Source organism: Colossoma macropomum, unplaced genomic scaffold (assembly GCF_904425465.1).
Source record: "Colossoma macropomum unplaced genomic scaffold, Colossoma_macropomum, whole genome shotgun sequence".
Classification (NCBI taxonomy): Eukaryota; Metazoa; Chordata; class Actinopteri; order Characiformes; family Serrasalmidae; genus Colossoma; species Colossoma macropomum.
Window position 1 is genome coordinate 26,996,662 of NW_023494805.1, and position 23,647 is coordinate 27,020,308.

The 23,647-nt window shown below is 40.8% G+C and overlaps 1 protein-coding gene across 4 annotated transcripts in view; it reads right to left on the reverse strand.

The window, feature by feature from the left end:
- The window catches only part of kdm6ba (lysine (K)-specific demethylase 6B, a), a 105,149-nt gene that overhangs the window by 35,459 nt on the left and 46,043 nt on the right, over window positions 1-23,647 (reverse strand). For 2 of the 4 annotated variants that reach the window (XM_036596688.1, XM_036596684.1), the window contains exon 1: window positions 9,015-9,563. The gene's annotated coding sequence lies outside the window, so the exon portion shown is untranslated. Of the gene's footprint in view, window positions 1-9,014; window positions 9,564-12,606; window positions 12,726-16,154; window positions 16,207-23,647 lie in introns of those variants that run through there. The other 2 variants (XM_036596686.1, XM_036596687.1) reach the window with 2 other exon arrangements.

Consider the following 23,647-nt stretch of genomic DNA (forward strand, 5'->3'; position numbering starts at 1 on the left):
TTGAGCACCTACTTTTAGATGCTCATCATAAGTGAAGTGGGTCAATTAAAAATTCAAGCTCATTTTAAAGTTTAGCACAACAAATTTCAGATCTATATTGCTACCGGCTGACACTCAAGGTTTCTTGAGAGTAATAACTAAATACTAAGCCTGGAGATAACCTGGGCATTTTTTGAGATATGTTTTGTTGATTCATATATATATAGATGATTCACTGCACACAGGTTTTAGCATTACCCATATGCTATGAGTGCTTCCTTTCATTCTGCGTTAATTCTTCAGGCAACATTGTGGTGAAGCTCTAGGGAAACTGAGCTAAGTCTTAGACTTACAGATGACATTTGACTGACATTCAGCTATAGTAGTGGCACTACAGCAGGCCGATGTATAATAAAAAGGAGAATAAGAATGTTCTGTAGTTAACAGCTACAGTGTCTGTACATTGCACTTTCAAATTCTGTAAAAAAGTACAAAACAACAAAATATACGACCTCACTCCCTCACTAATTCATACCTCATTCACTCTCACTTACTCATTCACTCTCTCCATCCCTTACATCCTGCCTCACTCAGTCCTTCCATCAGGTCTTCACTCCCTTCCTACCTAACTTACTCAATGCACGCCCTCACTCACTCACTCAAAGCATGTCCTTATTCACTACTTCACTTACGCACACCCTCACTCACCACATGTCCTCACTAACTCCCTCAATGTACGCTTTCACTCCCTCACTCCCTCACCACATGCCCATCACTCACTCATCACATGCTCTCACTCACTCCCTCACTCACTGCAGGCCTTCACTCACTCACTCCCTCACTCACTCACCACATGCCCTCACTCACTCACTCAATGCATGCCTTCACTCACTCCCTCACTCAGTGCACACCCTCATTTACTCCGTCACTCACATGCATAACCTTCCTCACTCACTCATGCATGCCTTCTCTCACTCAACACACCATTCATTCACTCCTTCACACACTCAGAGTGCGATGCATTTAAAACCCATTTCATGTTAGCAACGTTGACAAAAACTAAATACAAAATATAATACGAGAGTCAAGTGCAATAAAATTTGTGACTCTGTGTGTGTTTGAGCAGAGGTGTGTTGTTCTCATCAGCAGTTCCAGATGCCTACACTAAAACTCACATTAACACAAAGGGACTCTTCATCTCAGAGCCACATATGACCTGCACATGCTCCTCTAGACTGCCCTTAGACCACACACGCACACACACACGCACAAACACACACACACGGTGTACATGCACGTGCACATACACATACTCACACATATATAACACAAATACACTATTGTTATGACATTCAGATGACATAGTGCCCTACAGCATGCACAGCTCATCACTGCATGCTTATTCTTGCATTATTCCAGTCTATGCAAGAAGCAACAGACATTCCTCCCCAAATCTCTTCATTCCTCTATTAATAGAGCAACCATTAAAGGGACGAAAAGAAGACCGTCCTTACAGTCTACTCCCCTTAGCTAATGTGCAACCACACATAAACACACCTGACTCTTCATAAGCTCTCTTCTAAAGAGCAAAGCGGACAATCTGCCCTGAACACTTCCACTATATGTGTGCACGCATGTGTGTTACAGTGTGTGTGTAGGCTGAGGAAATGAGGCAGAACAATCTGTTCCACACCTGTCTGTTTCTCCCTGGAGGAGGAGCCTGAGGCAGGACACAGAACGGAAAAAACGCACGCACAAATGCACTCATTCCGTGCATATGATCAGGAATGACTGTGAAGGAGAGAGGGAAGAGAAAATGCTTTCTATCTACAGCCAGAAATAGAATAAAAATGGAGATTTAGACTGCAGTTGCAGGGGGGAGGGGATGAGATGGAGACAGTGAGCAGGAGAGACAGTGAGCAGGAGAGAGAGAGAGAGAGAGAGAGAGAGAGAGAGAGAGAGAGAGAGAGAGAAATGGAGATTTAGAATGCAAAGCTGGGGGAAAGAGAGAGTAAGCAAGAGAATGAGATGGAGGCAGTGGGAGAGAGGCTGAGATGGAGAGAGTGAGTGAGGGAGGGAGAGAACAAGATAGCAAGAGGGAGAGAGAGAGAGAGAGAGAGAGAGAGAGAGAGATGCGAGCATGCGTGCATATAAGCAGGTGGGGGAGGGTTACTCTAGGACGGCAGAACCCAATGACATGACACACACACACACACACACACACACACACATGCACTGAGCTACTGTGGACTGCTGGGAGAGGGGGATGGGATGAGAGAGACAGAAAGATGGAGAGAGGGAGAGAGAGGTGTGAAATCACACTGCTGTTCTATTTAACACTCCCAAGAGCACATACACACGCACACACACTCGTACGCACCCAGCAGGGGACACCACTAGAGCTGCAAGCAAATGGTTACATATAAACATCACACACACACAGAGCTGCCACTGATGCTACTACAGAAAACAAATGGAACAAGCGAAATGCACACAAAACCCTGTGACACTTCACTTTAAAGCTCTCAGTGACACGAGCACTGACTGAAGTGCTAATCGATTCATCAGTTTTACTTAAATCCGTTAAATCACAATCTCAATATTCATCACAAAAATCACAATTGGGTATCTTCTCCAAATCTCTCAGCTCTGAGGGAGACCCTGAGGGAGCTCACTCACCTAAATTACTCCATAACGCATACACTCTGAAGGTACCATGCTCCACTGGATCCTGACATTTTATTTATGAGGCTAAATATTTAGTACCCAGGCCTGCACTCTCACCCCATCTCTCTCTCTTTAGCTCTACCAAAGGTTTCTTAAATGCTTTAAAAAACTAAAATTTCGAGGAATGCACAGATATGGAAACAGTGTGCCACTCTACATATCTGCCAATGCTGATACATAAGCATTAATAAAATGAAAATAAAAATGAATAAAACACTGATATTTTAGCACAGCAGCCAAGCGTCTAAACGCCTCGCTCTTCTGGAGAACAATGAATACTTTATCAGTTAGAAACATTAGATAAATCTAAACATCTGTCCAAAACTGATCATTTTTAAGCAAACATCTGCCAATATTGTTATGACGTTATATACATTATGATATATTGAAGCATCCCTAAAAATTACAACTGAAATAAAAGCGTTCTAAAACATTTCATAGTCCAGCAGCTGACAGAGAGAAAGAGAGAGAGAGAGAGAGAGAGAGAGAGAGAGAGAGAGTTTAAGAGACTCAGACATCTCGAGAGATGAGGGAGCAGTGGGAAATCTCTGAGGACGAGAAACAGAGACAAAGCCACCATTATGCCCTCTAACACACATGCGCACGCACGCGCGCGCACACACAAGCAAACAGACACACAACACATTTTACACTTTGCACTATGGACTACACTGACTATCATAATGTCAAGCTGTAGTGGACTGCAGACAGGCAGACAGGCTTAAAGGATTAAGGATTAAAAGCACGTTAGTGAATCGATGATACAGGTAAAGGCTGACCTGCGTTATTTACTGATGTTAGAGTTTGTGAATATGTTTGGTCAGTGTGCATACACAGTAAAGGTTTCGGTGATTGGTCAGAGGGCACACTGGCATATTGAGGCCTTCAGCAAAAGTCAGTAATAAAAAGCAGTATTATGAGAACTGCAAGGGCAAATATCACGATAACACACACACACACACACACACACTCACACATATATATATATATATATATATATATACAGTGCAGGCCTAATTTGCAGAGAATCTTTCTTGAAGGTTAGTTGCAGAAAATCTTACACTGGCAAACACACTGCTTATCACACACCTGACCAGCACCACCTGCACGCACACACACACCTCTTACATAAAGAGGTCAGAGCTCAGTGGAGAAGTGGGTTATACACCACAGCGCATAAAGAGAGAGGGAGAGAAGGAGAGAGAGGTAGAGACAGTGAGGAAGTGAGGCAGACACAGAAGTAGATTGAAAACTGAAGATATACATAAAAAGAGATACAGATGAAGACAGAGAGGGAGAGAGAGAAATAGATGAAATTGGATATATATATATATAGAGAGAAAACAGACAGAGAGAGATGGAGACAATGATGGAGAAATACAGAAACACAAGAGACAAATGCGCACACACACACACACCACACTTGATCCCACGCTGGTCTCATTTCTCTCATTGATTGGCTCGATGCCATGTCCTCCATCAATAGTGTAACACGATAGGCTGATCACACGACTCCATTTTAGTAACATGAGATACTTATCCATGATGGGTCAGTGGGGTCATGCAGGGGTCATGACCCAAAATGCATCAGGACAGGGGTTCCATTTGGTGGAGTTCAATACTGCAGCATTTCATCTGCGTTTTATTTTCTACTGAGTACATGAGACACAGGGATGGAACTGTGTGTGTGTGTGTGTGTGTGCATATCATGTGGTTCACTTTGCTTTGTTTGAAATTATACATTAAATGTACTGCTGTTTTCTGTTGAAGCTTGTATATACTGACTATTTAACTGAACAGACCTGAGTGGCCTTCTTACATTAATTTCATCTAACACTCGTTTCTGACTACTGAGAGCAATGATGAGAAACGACAGAGGAAGAGCGTACAGGATAAAATATGAAGGGTGTAGATGTGTGTAGAGTGGGAAATGCTACAGGGACCCGTCTTATCCTCAGAGGACTGCTGTGGCTGCAGGTTTTCATTCCAATCAAGCAGAAGCAGAAGCACACCTGATTCCACTTGATTAATCAGTTGCTTTCAGTCTCACACACCTGATTAGTTCTATTAGATAGAAAGAAAACTTGCAGCCGTAACAGCAGTGCTGTTCATTTCTCTAACTGTGTTTTTACACATAGAAGAATCATCAGAGAAGACAAAAGGAGAGCTGACTGCTGACAGACTGGGGGTGTGCAGTATGATGATATTTATAGTTACTGTCACACATTACATCACAGAATGCTTTTCTGCTTTTATTGTGGATATCGCCAGCTTAAAGAACAATGAACAACTCCATGTTTCATACCTAGACAGCATAAGTAGAGATGCTTTAAAGAAACCATTGGCATCAGACAGATGTTTACATGTTTAGATTTAATAATGTTGTTAGAGGTTTCTGTAACGCTAACCCATGTAGATGCAGTCCTAATGTATGTATATATAAATTTTTATGTACCAGCATTGATGAGTGCGTTTACATGCACTTGATAATCTGATAACTGCAGAAAATCAGATTTTGTCAGTAATCCAATCAACGTGTTTACATGCACTTGAGTAATCAGATAATGTGAAAACTCCAGGTTTACATGAGTCAGACAATAAATGGATTTCTGCTTTGCAACCGGCCAATAAACTCACAGAAGACAATGTGACGTAAACGTAAAACTCCAACCTCATGCCATGGCTTTTCTTTTTAAACATTACACCACTTTACCTGAAAATATGAACACAAATCATCAAGAAAATAAAGAATGTTTAAATCCCTTAATTCCGTCGAGAATGTAGTTGGTTTCAACGTCGCTCTAAAAGTGTTTTGCTGCCATCTCGCGGCAATGCTGCTTGATTATTTCGGCACACGCGCAGACTGAGAAATCTGAAAGAAATCAGAGTAAGAGTACACATGCACTGAGAAATCTGATTAATGAGCTAAAATCCAGCTCTCTTTATCAGATTTCTTAATCAGATTTCTAGATCGGAGTACGGTGTTTACATGACCATTTAAATAATCAGATAACTTCAGAAATCCGATTATGATCGGATTATTAAGCGCATGTAAACGCACTCACTGTTGGTAAATACACCTGAAAAATACTGGATATCAGTACTGATGCACTATTCCCATAGCACTGCACCCCTAATCATCAGTCCCATTAAACTGGATTTAGTGCACTGCATTTGTGAGAAACACTGAACAATAATAATAAACAATAATCACTGTTTTTCTAGTTTTTGATAGCATTTTTTAAACGTGGCAGAGTTTTTATTACCTGTTACAACTTATCAAACCACAGAAAATACTACGATACATAGTGCACCATGCAAAAGTCTTGAAATATCACTTATATTTTTGCCCACTACTACGACAGGCTGGGTGTCACTTATTCCAGTGAAACACAGCAGAAAAAAAACCCTCAGAAGCTTGTCAGACAAGCTGGAGTACAGCACACAAAAACAAAAGGAGGAGGAGCAGGAGAGAGAGAGAAAATAGGAGGAGAGAGAAAAGAACACAAGGAGGAAGATCAAACGAGTTACAGTGGAGAATTAGAGACACGAGTAAAACTCAAAGCTAAAAGGACAACGCTGTGTGTGTCACCAGCTAGTACTTTTGGAAAGCCATAGAACCGAGTGTTCTTTGAACTTCAACCCTTTTTATGCTTACAATAACATTACGGTGTCTGTCCATCTCTCCTCCCCCCTCTCTGTTTTACTGCTGGTTTCCAGGCTGTGAGAAAGATCCCCTGCTGTGGTTACTATGGTTTACTGACATACAAACACACATTATGTAAATGAGATTTAAACTTCAACCTTTCCCTCACTGATAAAATCATTTTATCAAAAAGAGAACACATACGCACGCACGCATGCACAGAACACTCCCCCTATCCTCAGTGGACTTGAGAAAGAGAAGGGAGGGGCAGGAAACACAGGTGTGTGGGTAAGGGATCAGGTTACAAGCCAACGATAACGATATGAGCCGTGGCTGACTGTGTGCTACTCTCACAAGCCTCTCTAAGAACTGAACTAATCACAACACTATCTGACATAGAAAGCATGTGCAGAGTCAGCAGCTTTTTCTCTATAACCCCAGAACAGAGGGATGACATTTCACCAACGATCTGTCCATTCTCCCCACTAACGTTTAAATCTCTGCACACCTCTAAACAAGTCCCCCATCTCCCCAGTCTTTAAGCGGCGTGTGTTTATGTGCATGCATGCATGCGTTTCCCTCCCTCTCCCTATTCCCCTTTCACTCCTTCACCCAGAGAGCACAACACCAGCCAAGCAGCACCACCCCTCCCCCACCCTCTCTCTCTCTCCTCTCCTTTTCTTCTCTGGCAGCACACTCAATCATCCCCCCTTCACCTCCCTCCCTAGCACCCCCCCTCCCCACCCCCCACTGTCTTTCTCTTTCTTTCTCTCTCCATTCCACTGAATGCACAATCCCTCCTTCAGGCAACCAGGCCTGGCCTGGGGGTGGGGGTGTGTGTGGGTTGACAAGGGGTGAACACATACACACACACATATCTCTGTGTGCACATCTGCAGACGAAACACCCACCAGATAGAGAGACAGACAGACAGAGATAGAGTGAGAGAGAGTTAATAAAATAGTGCACTGAATTTACTGGATTCAAATGTGAACATGCACCGCTTATACGGCGATATTAGCACTCATTACAGATCATGTGACTGTCAGCAGTACTCACAGCACACAGGCTGCATTTACACTGCGATTTTAACAGCAGCTCTGAGTTCTGAGTTCTTTCAGCTCCTACTGAACTAAATCGGAATGTAGGCTAAAAGCAGAATCAGCCTGAGGGCTACACACACACCCGCACTCACTCTCTCTCTCCCTGACTCTCTCTCTGTCTCTCTCTCAAATGCTGATCGGAGCCGGCACTTGCGACACTACGTCAAATCTGTTTCAGAACAGACAGTCGCACGGGCCTGTAATTAGACATAGAGAGAATGGACAGAGCACAACAAAAAAGACAGAAAGAAAGAGTGGAAATGAGAGAGTGAGAGAGAGACAGAGAGAGAGAACAGTCTTAAGCAGATAATGAATAAATGAATGAAGTGATTAGATAGAGAGAAGGGGGCTGTAGTTTAGAGGGAGGGTGATGGAACACATGTAGGTGACCGTGTGTGTGTGTGTGTGTGTGTGTGTGTGTGTGTGTGTGTGTGTGTGGAGATCATGTTACAGCTGAACTGATAATGACAGTGATGTGAAACATTCTTCCGTTGTGTGTGTGTTTTCTCCCTCCCTCTGTTCATCTGAGTGGATTGATTTAATGAGGGGTGGAGACGGGACTTACACACCCAGCGCAAGTGTTCATCTTCTCACACGCACACACACACACACACACACACACATGCACACACACACACACACACACACGCACACACACACACATACACACACATATACACAGACACATACTCTCTCCCTTGATTTATCAAAACACTCCAGGTTGCCGGTAATGGACACAAGCAATGCCAAACACACACCACACACACACACACAACACCACTCAGTCTAACAATAGTGAGCTGAATGCTGGGCTTCACACCAGTTTAGTGTCCTCCCTTCACAGTCCGTCCAAAACCCAAAAGCACGACCACTTCCTACTCCTGAGATGGACAAAACAAACATGCACACAGACAGACCACAAACTGCCACATAAGCTCAAATTAACACATACAAGGCTATAAAGGAAAAAGATCCCTATAAAATACATATAAAAAGGCTGAAGAGTCAGCAAAACAAAGCCTGAACATTTACCAACAAAGAAACACACAATACCAAAATACTACACACACACACACACACACACACACACACACTACAGTTCAGTCACTTTCAGTGTAAAAACAAAGGAAAGAAAAAAAGACAGAAGTTAAAAACAAACCTAGAGAGGAAAAGAAAAAGAAGAGAAAGACAGAAAGAGAGAGAGAGAAAGAGAGAGCGAGTGAAGAACAAGAGGAAAGCTTCTCCTTTTCCCCTTGTCCCCTTTTTCTTTCCTTTGCAGCAGAGCGACTGAAATGTGTGACAGTATGAATATAAACAGAATGTCTTCCATAACAAGCTCCCTTTGTGCAGCATTCCTGCTGAAAAAGACGAGTGCAACTTTCTCTCTCCCTCTTTCTTTCTCTCTCTTTCCTCGGCTTTGTGGGGCTTCTGCTTTTGCTGAGTTTGCTTGTTCGCACGCATGCTAAGTTGCACAGCTTTGTTTAAATGCCTGTTAAAGGGCGAGTGACACAGCAAGAAAGGGGGAGAGAGAGACAGCAAATGGCAAAAAAACACCTTACCGTGGTTTGGAGTGCGAGTCCCAGCGGCAGTAATTCCACAGCCTCAGTCGCAAACTCAGCCTCAGTCCAGCTCAGCAAATCTCCACTCCTCTATTTTCCCTTTAAACCCCCTCACACACACATGCACACGCGCGCATACACACACAGCCCTGGCAGCCGCACACAAACACACAAACCACGCAAAACCTGACACAGTTCAGGACCAGGTGGAACTCCACCGCCGCACAAACAACACACAGAATTTCTTCTATTTACACATAGAAAAAGTGTCTCTCTGTTCTTTCTCTCCCTCACTCTCCTCTTTCTTTCTTTCTCTCCTGCTGCCTCCCTCACTCCCTCTCTCCCTCTCCCTCTCTCTCTCGCTCACACACTCTCTCTTTCTCTCTGGCTTTTCTCCATTCAGCAGTCAAACAAAGAAAGGAGCTGAGCTCTCTCTCTCTCTCTTTCACACACACACATACATACACACACATACACACACAGCTCCTAAGCCCAACCCCCACTATAGAGCAGCCTGCTTCTCTAGCTTTTTTTCATCCCTTTTTCTAAACAGCCCCTCCCCCCATCCCCGTCACCCCTCTCTCTCTCTCTCTCTCTCTCTCTCTCTCTCTCTCTCTCTCTCTCTCTCTCTCTCTCTCCTCTCCCCCCCTGCTCCCTCGCTTGCTCCCTGTGTGTGTCAGGCAGATGGGATTGGAGATGTGATTGGAAAAGCGGAAGGAACACTTTACCCTCCTTCTTTCATTCCCTCTCTCTGGGACTGCACTCAAACACATGCTGATAGGGACATGTGTGTATTCTTGACACACATAAATTTATAGGCTAACGTAGCTTTGTTGCGACAGTGTCCATGCTGTCCATGTAAACAGTGAGGGTGCTGCCATAGCTGCAGAAACAGACTTCTGTGGATGTCAACTAAGACTTGACTGAATATGAAAATAAAAATGGCCTGACTGAGAATAATATGTCACTCAAACTGATCACAGCTGCATGATTCAGATAAAACGCCGTATTGTGATTCTACTGTTACATATTCTGACTGCAATATGCCTTGCAATGTACAATAAGTTCCAAATGTCTGAGACCACATTGAAAATCTGTTTTTTTTAAATTAAACCTGGAAATAAACAACAAAGTTTGAGAATTTTGCAAAATGTAGAATGAACAAAAAGTTAGGAACTAAAATGAAGTTCTGAAGTAAAACGCTGTGTCACTATTCAATTCCATTGAAGCTCTTGTCCAGACAGCTCTCAGGTGGATTTTGCACAAATTTGTGGAGTCCTTGCCAGCTTGAGCGAATGCTGTAATTAAAGCAAAAGGGGGAAATACTTATGTAAATTTTTCAAATATTCTACCTTTCACTAAAATTGTTATGCTGATCATGTAACGTGTTTAAAACTGCATTCAATTAGAAAAGCATCCAAAACAGAAGCATTTTCACTAGTGGACTCTGGACTTTTGGATCTCACTGTATTAAAAACATAATCAGTTTCTTAAATAGCTTGCTTGCATATCAGTATTGCAAAGTCACCAGCGTAACTTCCTCCAGTTTAACCAATAACTGTAACTATTAGCTGTCTGCAAAGGAACAGAACAAAAGCTACTCACAGAAAAAACAAATTACTGTCGTATGGACTGGAGGCATGTGAATAAGGCTTATTCAAAGCACAAACTCTCAACCAAGAGCTCATTTAACCCTTATAGGCTGGTGCAAATACCTTATTTCTGCCATTTTGTCTGCTCTTCTCCACTAATAATACAAATACTTATCTGTTGTTGCTGCATTTATTTGATGCATAAGGGATGTGATATAACGCAGCTTAAAATGTGTGTTTTTATTTAGTTTGTCACGAGATACTATTTTTAAAACACATGACACGTGACAGGACATGTCACACATCAGCTGCGTTTTACCGCTACTAGTTAAAAAAAAAATCAACAATAAGTGCTTACTGATTGAGATTCGGCCTCTGAATGACTTTACATGTTTGCTCAGAATCAGAAAATCACAATGCATCCAGTAATAAAGGAAGCCTTGTGCTTTTATACAGTGATAGACACACAGTAGCTCTGATTCAACATGCTGACATGTTTAACCCCTGCCAACAGTTCTGCCTTCAGAGAACTGTTAAGTTCTCTGAAGGCAGATTTAAACAAGTTTAAGAGGCCACAGCCAAATTCTCAGACTGGCTCAGCGACGAGATGCTCAGTATGACAGAGTTAAAGTACACTGTCTGCTCTATAAACTGTTCACACAAAAAATACATTTTAATTATGATGTATAACACAACATTTCTATTCCTAGACATCAGCTGACACCGATACAGCCAACAAACCTTGACATCAACTGATTTTACTAACCAAACGTTATATCAGTCGGGCCTTAATATCAACAGGCTTGCTTTTATGCAACAGTGGGTGTAGGTGCACAGTGCTGGAGCGTCTGAGGCAAAGAGTGCACGTGAGTAAAAATGAGACTGAGATTGGAAAAAAAACAAAACATCTGTAACACTTTCCTCATAGTGTCAACTCCCATCAGTCTCTCTCCCCCTCACACACTCTCTTGGAAAGACACACGTGACTCTTTCCACTGTGGAAGTCCGGAAGCACTGACTGTATGGAAAACCCACTGACTGAGTACAGTGAAGTCATACAGTGTGGAGCTTTACACCACATTCAAACACGCACAGACCCGCAAAAAAAAAAAAAATCTCTGTGTCTATTTGGCTATGTATAGCTATGCACTTCCTCCTATATGAGCAAAAATCAGATAAAATGTTTCCTCTAATCAGCATGTACTCAGACCAGCATAGAGCTGTGAAATATGACAATAATGATCGTTATTGTGATAAAATTTCATCATGATATTCTTTTCTGAGCGTATTGTGGATGTCATCAGTACTTAAAAGCACTTCCCAACTGCATGTCTGATTAAAAAAACAGCAGAATTAGTCCTGCTTAACTCTATTTAGTGCAGCAGTGTGCGAAATGCTGAATGCAAGTAACTGGATTTATAGGTTTTAATAGTATTTTTAAAATGTGGCACTGCTTAGAAAAAATAATTACTGTGACATCATGTATCACAAAAAACTGCATTTTACCATATCACCCACCTCTATTCCAGCACAGGCAAGAATCAGCCAGATCGAGCAAGAATAAGTGATGAAGTAGGAGAGAAAATGAGAGAGGGATGTAGAAAGATAGATAAAGTCACAAACGCGATGGCTGAGTCGGCCACAGTGACGCTGGTCTCCATATTACGTAATTTCCATTCTATTGATTTATCGCTCGGCAGATTTGGTCCAGTGCCAGAAAGAGTGATACAAATAAGAATAGCTGACTCGCAGCCAATACAGGAAGAGAGCGGGACAGAGAGAGAAAGAAAAGTGAGAGACAGAGCGAGTGGAGAGGTCTGTCTGTGTGTGTGAGACAGAATGTTTGAGTGTGTGTGAAAGAATGAATGTCAGTGTGTGGGACGTCTGGTGCTCAGTACAGTAATATATGTCAAAATGAATCATTGCGTCAGTAATACATTAGGAGAGTTGAACAAACACCCTAGAGGTGAAATATGTTATCGTTATCATGACAGACTCACCATATAATGTCACCATACACTTTTCTGAGCACACTGGGTATGGTCAGTATCACTGGCCTTCACAGACAGTGGCTAGGGCAGGGGCTGAGGTGTTTCAGAAGGGCATTTGGGGGGCACTTCTGGAAGAGATCATATCAGGATTTTTTCAGTATATAAAAATACCATTACAAACAAAGTCATCCTAATATTATACAAATGTAATGTATGTTGAAATACATTTTTCTTGTTCCAAAAACCAAAAATAGACTTACTCTAATTATCCTAATAAATGTCCTACTGAATAACTGCAGTGACAATGTAATATTATTCAAGCTCTTTATTCAAACAATGATAACCATGTTTAGCTAATCAGTAAAATGTATGATGATGCTGATTGTTACCCAGAAACAGAACACAATCTTTATTTTTTCCTTTTATTTTTTTGTAGCCAAGTTGTATTATAGAAGTGCTGGCAACTTGACTGTTAACATCAAAATGTTCTCTATAATAAAGATATGTGACTTGATCATTAACCAAACCATTAACCAAATCATTAACCATTAACAACAGATAAATTAATATTAAAACCTTAAAAAAAAAAATACAATTTCTCTTATCAAGACTGTGTGTGTGTTTCAGGCTGCACAGCAACGTAAACAATCCCCTAGTAACTTTTTTAAAAATCTTTTTAAGCTTAATTTCTGTTCAGGGGTCGGATTTTGAGTGACTGCGGCAACTGTGGCAAAGATGAAGCTACCACCTTCACCAGCTTCTCATTTGAAATTTTTGTTCCACGTTACGTTTTCTAAAAATTTGAATAAGAAGCTGGCAACACTAACCAGGTAAGCGATTTTTTGTGACTAATGCAAGTAAGAAGAAAATGACAAACACGTAGGTATTAGGCTAAACTTTGGAATAATACAAGCTTAAAATACCACAAAGCTTTGTCAGTTTTCACGAATCTAGAGTCTTTAAGTACATCGTCTGGCAATTAGTATCACACTACATTGCGTCTATTACAGGGACGTTTCGTTCTAACATATTTATTCCCAAATAAGAGCAACATGCGTTTAGGCAGAGAAAACATTTTTTAAAGCCATTTTATAAACATACAGACGCAACCAAACTGTGTTTTCCCTCCTGGGAGAGTTTTAAGTTTTACACAGGTTCCGCACAGCAGCTAAACAGAGCTTATCAAAAAGGGCGCTATTCATTTCAAGAGGAAGGAGGCAGGGGCTCAAAAACTGGTGGTCTTCACGTGACTGACAAAGCTCCCTGTGATTGGTCCAAGAGCCTAAAATCCCAAAATGAAGCTGCTCTGGAGCAGGTCAGGTGTGCAGCATAAGTTGCCATGGTGATAGAGCCCAGTAAAAAGTGATCCTCCATCATGAGACAGAAAATCCAAGGTTAGATCAAACTAAGCTTAAAGTTAGCGGGCTAAGCAAGAAATCCTGCTTCATGGGACAGACCCCAGTTACACAACAAGCAGAGTATCGTAACTGCATAAACTGCACAGTAACAAGCAAAAGTGGGTGAAGCAGCTTTACATACTAAAGTAAATGGATTGGTTCTGTGAACTAATAACTCAAGTGAAAGTATCTTTCTAGTAAGCAACTTGAGTAGAAGTACAAAATACCAGGTGTAAGGTTTGTAAGGAGCCATTGCTCTCTATTTTGATCCTTTTAGTCTAAAATAAAGTCCAAATGAAAGATCCAAAGTCAGAGGTGTGACCAATTGCAAATCAGTACAACACTGTCACCAGAGTAAAATAATGAAATTAAACACAACAAAGGAATTACAAAATGTTAATGACTAAAATATTAATAGTAAAAATAACCAAAGTAACTAACAGGTAACAAACAATTGCTTACAAATATACCTAAATAGAAGTAAGTATGGTTTGATAATAGTCAGGAAAATACGAATCCATCACAGTTTTTCTGACATAAAAGTAGCTGATAATTTTTAAATACTTATAGGCAAATGTTCAAATAAAGCAACAGTATATTCTTAGTTTCTCACAGCCTTTTTAAAAATGTGGCACTTCTGTTTTGCTGTTTACAAACTTCAGAAATACTAAACACTATGGTAAATATCCTGTACTGAGAATGTGCCTTCAAGTATTATGATGTTGTACTTTTGATATTTTGCCCACTAACTCACTCACATAAAAATGTGCGTACACACACACACACACACACACACACACACACACACACGGTCATAAAAGTTGCAAAAAGTATTTAAAGTTCAATACTTTTTCAATACTGCAATTTGGCAAACAATTAAATTAAGCTAACAGTAAGTTAACACTGTATTTTGCTTCTATTTGAAGAGTTTTGTATTGAAATAAAAAGACTGAATAAAAAAGGTTAATAAAACTGTAAAAATGTGAAAGTTGTTCTGCATTTAATCCATCAGACATTTGGTGTTCAGACAGTAAGGAGTGTTTCCGACATCTTTTCCACAGTACTGTCCGGTATTGAGCATTCTGGAACTCCATGAAGTATCGGTATCAAGACCTAGTCCTGTGACATCTCTAATAATCACAGACACAGACACAGACACAGACACACACACACACACACACACACACACACACACACTTCCCTCCACCTCTTCATCCGGTCGAGCAGATGGAGGTACACAGGCACTTTGTGTGATAAAAGAGTTAGCTTAATGTAAAGAAAGGAAACGGATACGTGAGCAAAGGAAAACTCTACAGCGTAAATAATTCTCTCTTTTCTGTCTTTCTGCACCACCAATCACTCCTGCTCTCCTGCTTTTCTTTACAATATACTCATCTGGGAGCAGCGCTTCTGATTAATTGGCAATTAATGTTTAACAAGCTACAGCTGTGTGCAATTAACGCTGGAGGCAGTCCTCTACTAACCAATCCTGAGCTTCACACAGTGCACTTTCTGCAGGGGCACCGTTTAAGAGAACAGTTCAGATTTATAAACAAACTCAACAAAAAACTCCAGAGGATCCAGAATTCTGCAGAAAATGACATTTTGACTACATAATCTTCAAAACTGACATACTGTTACAACAGGAACTCCAGAGATTCAGAATCCAGCCTAAAAATGACATGATGGCTTCATCACTGTAAAACTGACATTCTCACTACACTAATGTTTCAGAAAAGGCCAACAGCAGCAAAATGAGTTGTTATTGCAGCCTGTTACAAAGGACTTCACCCAGCAACTAACTGCAAATGGTTTTGTAAGTGTTGATTTTATAATAATATTTGTGTGGTGTCAGTCATATGAGTCTCACACTCTGCTTCACACTTTGTATTTCATTAAAATCTGATACCTCAACCCATCTGTTCATGAAGAGAGAGAGAGAGAGTCTTTTTCTGTGTAGAGGCAGAGCTGCAGCATCGGAGCATCTAAACAAATGTATGTGTGATATCAAGTATCACTCTGCTCACTTCCCCCCCATCCAACTCTGCCATGAGAGCATCGATAATCTATAAATGCACCAACACACCCTCAAACACACACCCTCACACACACACACACACACACACACACACACACACACACAGTTTAGTCTCTTCTTACCTGCCAGCAGTCTGTCGTCCTCTTCCTGTTTGGGAGCGGCTCCTTCCTGGACCTGAAATTACAGGATACACACAGTGTTAACAAACACACAACAAGCGCAGCAACACTAAAAACCACACACACACACACAGACAGACACACACACACACACACACACAACTACTCAACCAAATAACCAAACACACAAGATAAGGGGGAGGGAGAGGAAGGTGGGGAAAGAAAAGAGAAGGGGGGAAGGAGGGGTAGGGAAAGAGTGAACAGAGAGGGAGAAAGAGAGAGAGAGGGAGCAAGGGAGTGTGAGACAGGTAGGGAAACAGATAGAGAGTGAGGGTAGGAAAACAGACTGAAATAAAGAGAGGTAGGGAGAGACACAGGGAGAGAGGTAAGGAGCGAGAGATAGAAAGAGGGATAGGAAAAGACAGAGATAAAGAGAGTTGTGGGGAGAGAGGGAAAGGGAGGTAAGGACAGAGAGAGAGGTGTGAAATAAAGAGAGAGAAAGACAGGAAGAGAGAGAGAGAGAGAGAGAGAGAGAGAGAGAGAGAGAGACAGAGAGAGAGAGAGAGAGGGGTGGTTTGTGAAGGTTAAGTGAGGTGCAGTGTGGTCGTTAGCTAAAGTCAGTCAGTCATAAAGAGCACTCCCAAACTCCATGATTACAGCTGAGGAGAGAGTGTGTGGAGACTGCCTGTGCCTCAAACCCTGTACTTACACACACACACACACACACACACACACACACACACACACAAAACTCAGACACATTTGTCATATTGGCAGACACACACACATAAACAAAACATGCAACATAACATAGTATTAGTGCACTAATGCTCTGACCATTTCATACCCATATTCTTTAAACCTTTAATTTAACCAGGCAAGCTATTTAGAACAAATTCTTATTTACAGTGGCAGCAGGGCAGGAGGCAGGAGACACGTGTGTAGAAACAGGAAACAAAACAAAACAAAATCATACATAAAATAAAATATACTAACATGAGCAACACAACACAAAAACAAGCAAAACACAGAAATATGCATTCAAACGACAAACAACACACATCTGCCTATTCATACACGCCTGAGGTGGGCAATTTCAACAGCATGATGAACTACATCACAATATGATTTCCTGAGTATATTGTGGGTGTCGTCAGTACTTCTACAACACTAGAACACAGAATTGCATTCATCATAAAAAAAGACCAATTACAGAGAGCCTGTAAACATCAACAGTCGGTACGCAGGAACTAGGAAATATTTAAGATTTCTACATCAGTATTCAAACTGAAGCTAATTGGTGAAACTGACCATGTTAAGGCCTTTGTGCTAAAAGATCAGATGTTTTTAAAGGTTTTATCTCTTCCACTGAAGCTCGTGTTCAGATACTCATCAGAGGCTGCCATTGCCATTGCTGGTGATCAGGGTCCATGCCAGGTTTAGCAGACTGTCATTAAATCAAAGGGAGACATACTAAGAAATGTTAAACTTTCTTACATTGTTATGTTTATAATGTCAGTTGTAATGATATTTTTTTTATATAAAATTAGAAAAGAATACAAAAGAGAAGTTTTTTCAATAGTAGACTTGTGGTGCTTAAAAACATATCAGCATTGGACAGATGTTAAGATAGGACAGGCATCTTAAACCAATGTTTAATGACAACTTTATCATATTCTGAAAGAGAAAATGTTCAGGTGGTGCTGGGCTACTGTGCTAAAATGTTTCCATGTTTATTTATTTTACTGCATATATATCTCTACACAATGACAATTGTTTTTGTCTGTAATGCTAAATATGCAGTAGATTTAGTCCTGTTTTAAACATTTTAGAAATGTTTATGTAACGGCATCGGCAGATACGTGCAAGAAAAATCTCAGATATCAGCATCAGCCCACTGTTCCCACTGTATTCTGAACATGAACCTCATTAACTGGATAGATACAAAGTATCTTTTTTATATATTTCTGACTATTTTATTATATTTTTCTTCCTGTTCCTTCTTAAAACTGCAGTATTGGGCTAGGCAATACAACAATATTTATTATAATCATGATAAATTATGTTGCAATATGTCACAGCATGCCTTTCTGATCATATTGTGGATTCGATCAGTACTTCTAGAACACTTACCAACTGCATGTTTCATTAAAAAGAGTGCATAATTAGTCCTATTTATTTGGACTAAGCAGCACCGTATTTGAAAAGTTGAATAAAAGTCAATTTTATTGTATTTTCTAAATGTGGCACTACTGGTTCTTTTTTTGTCCATTCCAACTTAAACCTCAGAAAAACTGAACATCATGACGCATATCGTCTATCATGAAAAACTGCCTTATCAGTTTAGAGTGTGTAGGAGACCAATGAACAGGCTGTAAGAGCACTTCACATAACAGAACCAGTAATGTGAGCATGTGAAAGTGTGTGTGTGTGTGTGTGAGTGTGTGTGTGTGTGTGTGTGTGTGAGAGACCCTGCGAGGCGAAAAACCAGGAGCCAAACCACTTCCTGTTTAGGCTAGAGGAATAAAGTGAGGGGACAGAGCCGGAACTATGGCCTTACGACATCATCGTTTCAGAACACGGCAGAATATCAGACAGATTAACCTAATCTCTCTCTCTCTCTCTCACACACACACACACACACACACACACACACACACACACACAGAGTGAGTTGGAGCAGCAATGTTTTGAACAGTGTGTGTCCTGCTGCTCTGGACATGTTCACGGAGAAAGAGGAATTTGACTGCTGGATTTTCCGACCCCCTTTGCTACCTTACCCCCCTCTGCTTAGAGCCTGGAGAATGTACACATGCACACTACACAGCTGGCCAAATACGCACACACACTCATATACCACACACACTCACACTGGCATGACTCTGCTCAAGCACTTGCATCCACAAACAGAGCCACGTGCTCACTTATTTTCAAGTTAGACCCCAAGAGTTTTGTCTAAGAATCAATTTAGTTTCATTAGGTGCTAAGGGTCACCCCCGTTTTGGCTGCATGTTGGTTTGCTCCAGCATGTGGAATGTGCAGCAGGAACAGCTTGCGTTTCATGACAGGGTGGAGCGATCCACAGCAGGGCGGGAGGGAGTTTATCCCAGCTCAGGGTGAGGGAGGGGTGAACGGGTTTACGGGATATTTTTAGCCATGCCATTTCTGCCCATTACATGGTAACACTGTCACACAGCTAGAAGCACAAAAAGGAGACATAGTGAATGGATGCATACACACACACACATACACACACACACACACATACACACATACACACACACACACACACACACAAATCACATATCCAAATATGCACATGCACAGACATTCATGTTTACAAAATCCTCATAGAAAGCAGACACAAAAACACAAGCACTCAGACAAACAGAAAAACAGACTCACACACACATATTTGCTTCTTAGGCAAATAAACAATAACAGAGACACATGTAGATGAGTAAACAGGAACTACAGCAGACTGATATAAATAATTACCGAAGAATGCAGAGACACACACATTCTCAGAGAAACACAAACAAACAGCAATATTTCTAAAACCTAACTCAGAGATGGCACTGCTTTTTCTTTCCTGATACCAATAATGTAACCTTCAGTGTGCCTTGCACGATTCTGCAACAAGAACGTCTGGGCACAACCGGGAGAAATTCTGGGCTAAACGTGGGCGGGAATACAAACTTATTAGGATGGAAATAAACTAGGAGTGTGAAATTTCCAAACCCAAACACCTCATTCACTTACTCAAGGTAGGGACTGTGGTCCACTTGTCAACATTGGAGGGTAAACCATTAGTTAACATTAGCATTTCACTAGCTAGCTTTTTTGCTTGTGTCATTAATTGTACAGAATATTTAATAATTTTACTAATTTTGCAGCGTACTCTTATTATCAGTGGATTTTGCCACAATCCAGCATCAAAAGTTTAACAAGTTGTCCCCAGATTCTTTTTACAAGATCATGTTTGACCCCACAAGACTACAGTATCGGTTGACACTCGTCCAATATTTTTTCTTTAACGACTACTAAGCGTTATTTTTAAGTGAAGCCCTTCACTTAAACACAGGCAAATCCAACCTTTTCTCACTTGAATCAAAGAGACTGAAGTAGCATGTAAACAAACTGCAACAGCAGGTTAGCCCTGCCCAATCACACTGAAGTTATACAGTGTTTTAGTCTGGGCTGTTTTTTTGAATGAGGCACAATACAGGGCAGCCAATTATAGAGATGATTGTATGTGTGTGTGTGTGTGTGTGTGTGTGTGTGTATATATATATATATATATATATATACACACACACACACACACACACACACATCATAAAAGCACACAGCAGCAAAAATTGCCTGCTGATTTCTAAATCGTGTCAAGATGTATTATAACTGTTTCTAGTATACAAAACCACACAAATTTCCACAATAGTGGAAAGATCACAACAGAAATAAAGACATAAGCCTTTTAAGACAGTTTTCTCAAAGCATCACACTCAAACAAATACCCTACAAAGCTGCAAGACAATACAAAGCATGACATCATGAACAAAACCACAGCTTTTTCCATTCAGTCACTCTATCCCAAAAACAGCACTTACAGTGCAACTGCTTGCAAAATTAGACGACTGAAAATAAAAGTATAGTGTTTCCTGAATAACATTAACTAGCTCCCTTTTGTTCTTATGTTAACATTACACTACATGTGGCTTCTGTTAGCACATGATGACCTACTTTATTCTATCTTATGCTGTGCTGCTAGCACTTTTGTGATATTTTTAGGCTAGTTATGTTACAGAGTCAGACTGTTTTTCTTCTGATCCAGCATTTCTGGGACATCCCAGTAACAGGACTTACTATCGTGTCATCTTTATGTCCAACACTTCATTATGCAATCAGTTCTGACTCTACATCTCTCAAGAGTGAGAGACAAAAGGGACAATGGGTGAAGGGTGAGAGAGAGAGAGAGTGCATGAGCTAATCTGTCATTCCTAATTTTCACTTCTATGGCTGTGATGGCCTTTCCTTTCTCTCTCTTTTCTTTCTCTCTCTTTCCTTTCTCTCTCTTTCCTTTTTACATAGACAAATACACAAAAACACACACACACATCCCTCCACTCTCTTTGCATCTGATGTGGGTGAAAATGAGAATTCCCACCAGTACACACTCGCATGCTTAATCAGAGAGACCCATCAGTGTCCTCTATACGCTTTAATGTTTGAGTGCACTGGATCGATGAGTGTGTGTGGAGATATTAGGCTCTTAGATCAAAGGGGCTGAATAAAAAACTGGAAACGGGTCTGAGAACCAGAGCTTGTTTCTCCTCAGAAAGTGTGTGTGTGTGTGTGTGTCTGTCCCAGATAAAAAGCTTTGATATTGGTGAATGTATATATCATCTGAAAGCACTTAATCGCTGAACTCAGAAAGTCTGCAACTTTTTTGCCTCAGCTAGGTATGTGATCTAAACCTAACATGGAGCTGCATGGCCTAAAAGCTACTATAGTTCCAATGACTTGGTTTCCATTCCAATCTCATTGTTTTAAACCAGCACTGATGCATCAATGAGTTTGCAGAGTAGAAAAACTGTCCTCAAGCAGCTCACTCCTTTTATACAACAGTGAAAAATACATGATTACAACCCAATTTCCAAAAAAGTTGGGACGCTGTGCAGAATGTAAATAAAAATAGAATGCAATGATGTGTAAATCAAGTAAACCATATTTTTCAAGTAAAATACTACAAAGACAACATATCAAATGTTGAAACTTTGTTTTTTGAAAAATATTTGCCCATTTTGAATTTGATGCCAACCACACGTTCCAAAAAAGTTGGAAGTGGGGCATGTTTACCACTGTGCTGCATCACTTCTTCTTTTAACAACACTCTTTAAGCGTTTGGGAACTGAGGAGTCCAGCTGCTGTAGTTTTGAAAGTGAAATGTTTTCCTGCTCAACAGTTCAGGGTCTCCTTTGTCATATTTTTCATTTCATAATGCGCAATGTGTTCTAAGTTGGTGACAGATCTGGACTGCAGGCAGGCCAGTTTAGCACCTGGACTCTTTTAATACAGAGCCATACTGCTGTAATACATGCTGAATGTGGTTTGGCATCGTCTTGCTGAAATAAGCAAGGTCTTCCTTGAAAAAAACATCGTCTGGATGGCAGCATATGTTGCCAAAACATGTATATGTTGTTCAGCATTAATGGTGCCTTCATAGATGTGCACATCACCCATGCCATGCGCACTAATGTGCTCCTATACCATCATGAATACTGGCTTTTGGACTGTGCACTGATAACAAGCTGAGTGGTCTTTAGCCCAGAGGACACAGTGTCCATGATTTCCAAAAACAATTTCAAATGTTGACTTGTTGGACCACAGGGCACTTTTTCACTTTGCCTCAGTCCATTTTAAATGAGCTTGGCCCAGAGAAGCTGGCAGCATTCCTGAATCCTGTTTATATATGGTTTCTTCTTTGCGTTTTAGAGTTTTAACTTGCATTTGTGGATGCAGCGACAAACTGTTTTCACAAACAGTGGTTTTCAGAAGTGTTCCTGAGCCCATGCAGTGATTTCCACTAGAGAATCATGTCTGTTTTTAATGCAGTACCGTCTGAGGTCCCAAAGATCATTGCCAGCAAATACTGGTTTTCAGCCTGGTCTCTTTCATACAGAGATTTCTTCAGACTTTCTGAATCTTTTAATGTTATTATGTACTGTAGATGATGAAAAGCAAAGGTTCTTTGCTATTTTACGTTGAGAAACGTTATTCTTGAATTGAATTTGATTGTGCAGTCTTTCACAGAGTGGTGAATCCCTCCTCATCTTTACTTCTGAAAGACTCAGCCTCTCTAGGATGCTCTTTTTGTACTCAATCGCATTACTGACCTGTTGCCAATTAACTACCAGGTGTTTTTTTTTTTAGCAATTCACAACTTTACCAGTCTTTTGTTGCCCCATCCCAACCTTTTTGGAATGTGTTGTTGGCATTAAATTCAAAATGGCCATATATTTTTTAAAAAACAATACAATTTCTCAGTTTCAACATTTGATAACTTGTCTCTGTACTATTTTCATTGACATATAAGGGTTTAAATGATTTGCACATCATTGCATTTCTGTTTTTATTTACATTTTGCATAGCGTCCCAACTTTTTTGGAAATGGGGTTGTAGTATTAACAACCAACATTTAATAAATAATTTCATATGTTATCAATAATCACCACAATAATTCAAGTAAACATCAACAGTTCTGGGGCTCCAGAGTGGCGCAAGCATCAAAGCGCCAGGCCCATTATCAGGAGACTGCGAGGTCGATCCCCGGTCATGCTACAGCCATCCATGGCCAGGAGTACAAGAGAGCACAATTGGCCTCGCTCTCTCTGGGTGGGTAGGACGGCCTAGCAGCAAGCAGAGGAGTACATTTAAAAACATGTTTTATTATCAGAAAAAAAGCCAAGAAAAATCATCAGGTTTCGTGTTGGATG